This window comes from Moschus berezovskii, chromosome 2 (genome assembly GCF_049115385.1).
Source record: "Moschus berezovskii isolate FMDL1 chromosome 2, NW_MosBer_1.0, whole genome shotgun sequence".
Classification (NCBI taxonomy): domain Eukaryota; kingdom Metazoa; phylum Chordata; class Mammalia; order Artiodactyla; family Moschidae; genus Moschus; species Moschus berezovskii.
This window is the reverse complement of record NC_142461.1, coordinates 45866272-45872331: the sequence shown is the minus strand read 5'-3', so window position 1 is coordinate 45872331 and position 6060 is coordinate 45866272.

The following is a 6060-nucleotide window of genomic DNA, read 5'->3' as shown; positions in this document are numbered from 1 at the left end:
GTGAAAAACAGAATTGTTTTTGTTTGAGAGTCAGTAATTTATAGGAAAGCTCAAGGTTTCATTTAATTTGGGATCCATAGCTGGATCCTGGCATTGTCCTGTTTTGTTTTTGTTTTTCCAGTGTACAAAGTGGTGTATGAGCCGAAAGGTATGCCTGGGAGGTCTGGCTGCTTGCTGCTTCAAAGCCAGTAAACAGGTCAGATTGGTGGAAAGGAAAGTTCGCTTAATTTCAGGTGCCAGCAACTGGAGGGGCAGGTAGAGGGTGACAGACATCTGTCCAAAGACTGACTGTGCCCTGCACCCCCCCACTGCCCACACAAGGAGAGGGTGAGAACTTTTATAGACAGAGTGTGGGGGGATGGTTACATGCAGAAACAGCACAGTCATCTCTAACAGTCATCTTCAAATTGGTCATCAGTGGTCTGACTACCATCATCTTGGTGGTTTTAGGTACAGTTAATCTTTAGTTCCTGGGTGCACTTGTTCCCATTTCTTTGCAGTCAATTCTCAGAACTGTGGTAGCTCATGTCCTGGGTACAGTCTGGTCATCAGGTAATTAACTTCTCCATCTGAGGTTTTAGTATCCATAAGACAGCTCACAGGATATGGCTCAGAATATTATCTACAGCCCTTGAGAAAGAACTGAAGGTCCGTGACTATGCTTAATGACTACATAATTATTTAGTCTCCTTTGCTGGTTTTCCTTTGTTTCAGCATTTCTCACTTCTCTGATTAAACTTATTCTTTGACTAAAGTTTCCACAGGCAAAAGGCAGGCAGAGGACATGGTGGGGGGCAAGCACCATATGGTCCTGCTCTGTTTCATGTGTGTATGTTTGTTTCCTATCAGGAGGATGCAGTGTATATGCTTTTTCTTAGTAGAAGCAGTCAGTGTCAATTTAGTTTCACATCTCTTTCATTTCCTTCTTGACATCTCCCTTCACTAGTCTATCTGAATTATTATTTTATCTTAATTGAATTGCATGGTAACAAAGGCCATTTACTGAGCATTTATGTCAAATAAAAATATTATCTTATTTAACAGTCACAAAAACTCTGTGAGGTAAATGGTACTCTTATTTAATACACACAAAAAAAAGTACCAAAGAAGTTGAATCATTTACTCTAGGACCCAAAGACCTATAAGTAGTAAGAGGCAAGGCTGAGCTTTAGACTCTTGCTTTCTTCTGTTGTATAATTTTTATATTGTATTAATTGTCTTTCTCCACCAATCATAGGCTCCTTGAGAGCAAGGATTATGTACTTCATGTCTTTGAATGACCAAAACAAAATATATGATCTAGTATGTAGTAGAAATATTAAAAATTATATATCTTTTAGAATTTTATAATTGTTTAACATGCATAGATCTTATTTTTGAAAAAATAGTAAGCTCCCTGCAGGCAAGGAATATTGAAGTTAAAACAGAGATGGCAATGTCAAAGGTAAACGCCAGCTGACGGTCTGCCTGGGCCCATACTAAGATGTAGTTTAGGATTTGGACCTCAGCTTTACAAGTCAGTTCAGTTCAGTCACTCAGTCATGTCCGATTCTTTGTGACCCCATGGGCTGCAGCACGCCTGGCCTCCCTGTCCATCACCAACTCCCGGAGTTTACTTGAACTCATGTCCATTGAGTCAGTGATGCCATCCAACCATCTCATCCTCTGTCGTCCCCTTCTCCACCCACCTTCAATCTTTCCCAGTATCAGGGTCTTTTCAAATGAGTCAGGTCTTCGCATCAGGTGGCCAAAGTATTGGAGTTTCAGCTTCAACATCAGCCCTTCCAATGAACACCCAGGACTGATCTCCTTTAGGAAGGACTGGTTGGATCTCCTTGCAGTCCAAGGGACTCTCAAGAGTCTTCTCTAACACCACAGTTCAAAAGCAATCAATTCTTCAGCCCTCAGCTTTCTTTATAGTCCAACTCTCACATCTGTACATGACTACTGGAAAAACCATAGCCTTGACGAGACGGACCTTTGTTGGCAAAGTAATGTCTCTGCTTTTTAATATGCTGTCTAGGTTGGTCATAGCTTTTCTTCCAAGGAGCAAGCATCTTTTAATTTCAGAAACTCAATTCTGGCCATGTATTCAGAGCTGATTAGTTAGAGGGAATGCTCATTTGTCCAAGCTCAAAAGAATATGATGCATGGGCAAAACCATATTTTAGTTGGTCAGAGATGAGACTTTCTTAGACTGGTTCACCAGAACACAGATCACCTCTGTGTTCTCTGGATAGAGTAGTCTCCCAAGTTTATGTCTCAATGTTCACGAAACCCTAGAATGGACCTAGACAGGAACTCAGTTGAAACAGATGTGTTTGATTTACATAAGGCCCATGGGTACGATAAGGGAAAAACTTGGGTTGGATTACTTAACTTTTCTGAGAAGAAAAATGATGGTTACAATAAGAGTATCTACTGCCCAAGTGTTTTATGAAGACTATATCATATGACAAGCACTGAAAACAGACAAATATACTAGTTGTTACATTGATAAGAATTCTAACTCATTAGGTCATTTGGAGTCACTCCAATACTGGTCCTACTGTTCTGAGAATGTACCTGGCACCCTCTTGCCTTGGTGACTTTGAATATGCTGTTCTGTTTGCTTCTTTTCCTCTATGTGTCCTCATTTATTCAAATGTAATCTTCTTAATGAAGCCTTTCCTGACTATCCTAAAACATCTGCTTCTCTCCTGCTTTTCCTCTGTACTATCTATATCATCTACTACACTAGATATTTATGTGTTTTCTGTTTCTTCTTACTAGAATGAGCTTCTCTGATAGCTCAGTTGGTAAAGAATCTGCCTGCAATTCAGGAGACCCTGGTTCGATTCCTGGGTCGGGAAGATCCTCCAGAGAAGGGATAGGCTACCCACTCCAGTATTCTTGGGCTTCCCTTGTGGCACAGCTGGTAAAGAATCTGCTGGCAATGCGGGAGACCTGGATTTGATCCCTGGGTTGGGAAGATTCCCTGGAGAAGGGAAAGGCTACCCACTCCGGTATTCTGGTCTGGAGAATTCCATGGACTGTATAGTCCATGGGGTCCCAAAGAGTCAGACACAACTGACCAATTTTCACTTCTTTCTTACTTGAACATGTTTCTTTAAGTATGGAGGTTTTTCCATGTTGTGTTCACCACTACCTTAATGCCTATAAGAATGCCTGACAGAGAGTAGATGCTCAAATATTTATTGACTACATGAAAGATATTCACTGCATGAACTACATGAAAGATCCAGGACGTCTTCTTCCTGTTACATGGCACACAGGAGGTCTCTGGGCAAAATATATCCTTTGCTAATATCAGTAGTTCTCAAAAATTACCCAGAAGCCCTGATTAGCCCCTTGATATAATTGGATCACATCATTCATTAATTTCAGTCATTCTTTTACCCATTAACCATTCATATTTATGGAATTCCTATTATATGCCAGATACTAGCTTGGTACTGGGGATCCAGAAATGAATTTTCATAGAAATTATTCTAGCTGGGACAAAGATGGGACTGGGGATGGGAGGTAACAGAAGAACCATGTTTCTTATTTTGGTCACCATGCTAAGCTATTAGTAAAATTAAAAGCCCCTTTCTGAGATATCTATGCTCTCCTATAGTCTCCTCCTAATACTTTGTGGTATCTCCCCTTCACCTAGCACTTGGTTTAATGAAGTATTGAATTTCTTGCTTTTTTCTTGTAACATAATTTTCAGATGATTACTGTATTTGACCAAGACCCAAACCCAAAGTCAGAGACAACTCTGAACCCATGACTAATGCATCACATATAAATGGCACTGTGCAAAGACAACTTCTGGGAGATGCCGCAGTAAAGATGTTTCTCACTGAATAAGTGGTTTTATGTTTCTTTGGGTAAAAGATACATGGTTTGGATGGAAGGAAAAGATGCAGGCTTTTCCTTCATTCATTCATTCAATGTTTAAGAATTACTTAATGAGATCTTACTTCATGAGTAGCACAATATGATGCCCTCTATGGAAACAATTAAATGTAAGATACGGACTACACTCTCTAGCAGAAGGCACTTCTATGAAAGAGACCAGACCAAAAAATATTAAGTTATATAGTACTATAAACAGACTTAAGAGTTTCCATGTCATCCCCCCACCTACCCACTCCCTCTCCCAATCGAGCCATTTTGGTTTCTCTGACCACATTCGATCCTGTGGCTATGCTCTTGTCTGTACCCTAGATTTTCTCATTCCTTGACTTTTCCCCACTTTCATCTTTTCTGTTCCATGGTCCAGGATTTTCCACGGTCCAGGATCTTCATTCCTTTTGATCCAAGGCTGCAGAGCTGCTTGAGAATATCAAGTTTAGTATATACATAACTTTCAGTTTAGTCCCTCAGGCATGTCCAACTCTTTGTGACCCCATGGACTGGTGCACGCCAGGCCTCCCTGTCCATCACCAACTCCTGGAGTTTACTCGAATTCATGAACATTGAGTCAGTGATGCCATCCAATCATCTCATCCTCTGTCCTTCCCTTCTCCTTCCACCTTCAATCTTTCCCAGCATCAGGGTCTTTTCAAATGAGTCAGTTCTTCGCATCAGCTGGCCAAAGTATTGGAGCTTCAGCTTCAGCATCGGTCCTCCTAATGAATATTCAGAACTGATCGCCTTTAGGATGGTCTTGTTGGATCTCCTTGCAGTCCAAGGGACTCTCAAGAGTCTTCTCCAACACCACAGTTCAAAAGCATCAATTTTTCGGCCCTCAGTTTTCTTTATAGTCCAACTCTGACATCCAAACATGACGACTGGAAAACCTTTCAACAGGCTGCAACTGAACGTTTACAAGCAACCTGCCTACAGGGCCTAGGAAGTGGCGAAGGAAATTTTATTCCTATTGGAAGCCAGACTGGTGGAGTAACTGAGGTACCTATCGTCACCGAGACTGAAAAGACCCAGAAAAGCAAATTATACTAAAACAGAGACATAAAGTCTAAGCATACTAGAGTCCTTGCAGCAAAAATGGGAATGGCCTACATATATTTGAACAACATCTAGGTTATAAAAATCAGTTTGGCCAGAGAGAAAATTACGGTTAGGAGCGTTTCCAGATAAACTGATAGTCATGGCACTCTGAGGACTTCACATCAAGGCAGGGCGATCGGGGAGTAAAGTCTCAGTTCAGTTCAGTCGCTCAGTCGTGTCCAACTCTTTGCGACCCCATGAATCAAAGCACGCCAGGCCTCCCTGTCCATCACCAATTCCCGGAGTTCACTCAAACTCATGTCCATCGAGTCGGTGATGCCATCCAGCCAACTCATTCTCTGTCGTCCCCGTCTCCTCCCACCCCCAATCCCTCCTAGCATCAGACTCTTTTCCAGTGAGTCAACTCGTCGCATGAGGTGGCCAAAGTATTGCAGTTTCAGCTTTAGCATCAGTCCTTCCAATGAACACTCAGGATCGATCTCCTTTAGAATGGACTGGTTGGATCTCCTTGCAGTCCAAGGGACTCTCAAGAGTCTTCTCCAGCACCACAGTTCAAAAGCATCAATTCTTCGGCGGTCACCTTTCTTCACAGTCCAACTCTCACCCACTGGAAAAACCATGGCCTTGACTAGACGGACCTTGGTTGGCAAAGTAATGTCTCTGCTTTTTAATATGCTATCTAGGTTGGTCATAACTTTCCTTCCAAGTGGCTAGCATATCCCAAATTCCAGTTGCTTGAGGCAAACACAGGAGACAGCTCCGCATTTCTCTCAAAGTAAAATACATCATATATGGGAGTTCAAAAAACAGTAATAAAAAGCGAAGTTTTTCGCTTTCAGAGTTTCCTGAGCCTATAAGATCTGATGCTGGGGAGGATTGGGGGCGGGAGGAGAAGGGGACGACAGAGAATGAGATGGCTGGATGGCATCACCGACTCGATGGACATGAGTTTGAGTGAACTCCGGGAGTTGGTGATGGACAGGGAGGCCTGAAGTGCTTTGATTCATGGGGTCGCAAAGAGTCGGACACGACTGAGCGACTGAACTGAAATGAATTGAACAGTGTAAAAGCTCGTTTTGGTCGGAAGAAATCTCGCGATAT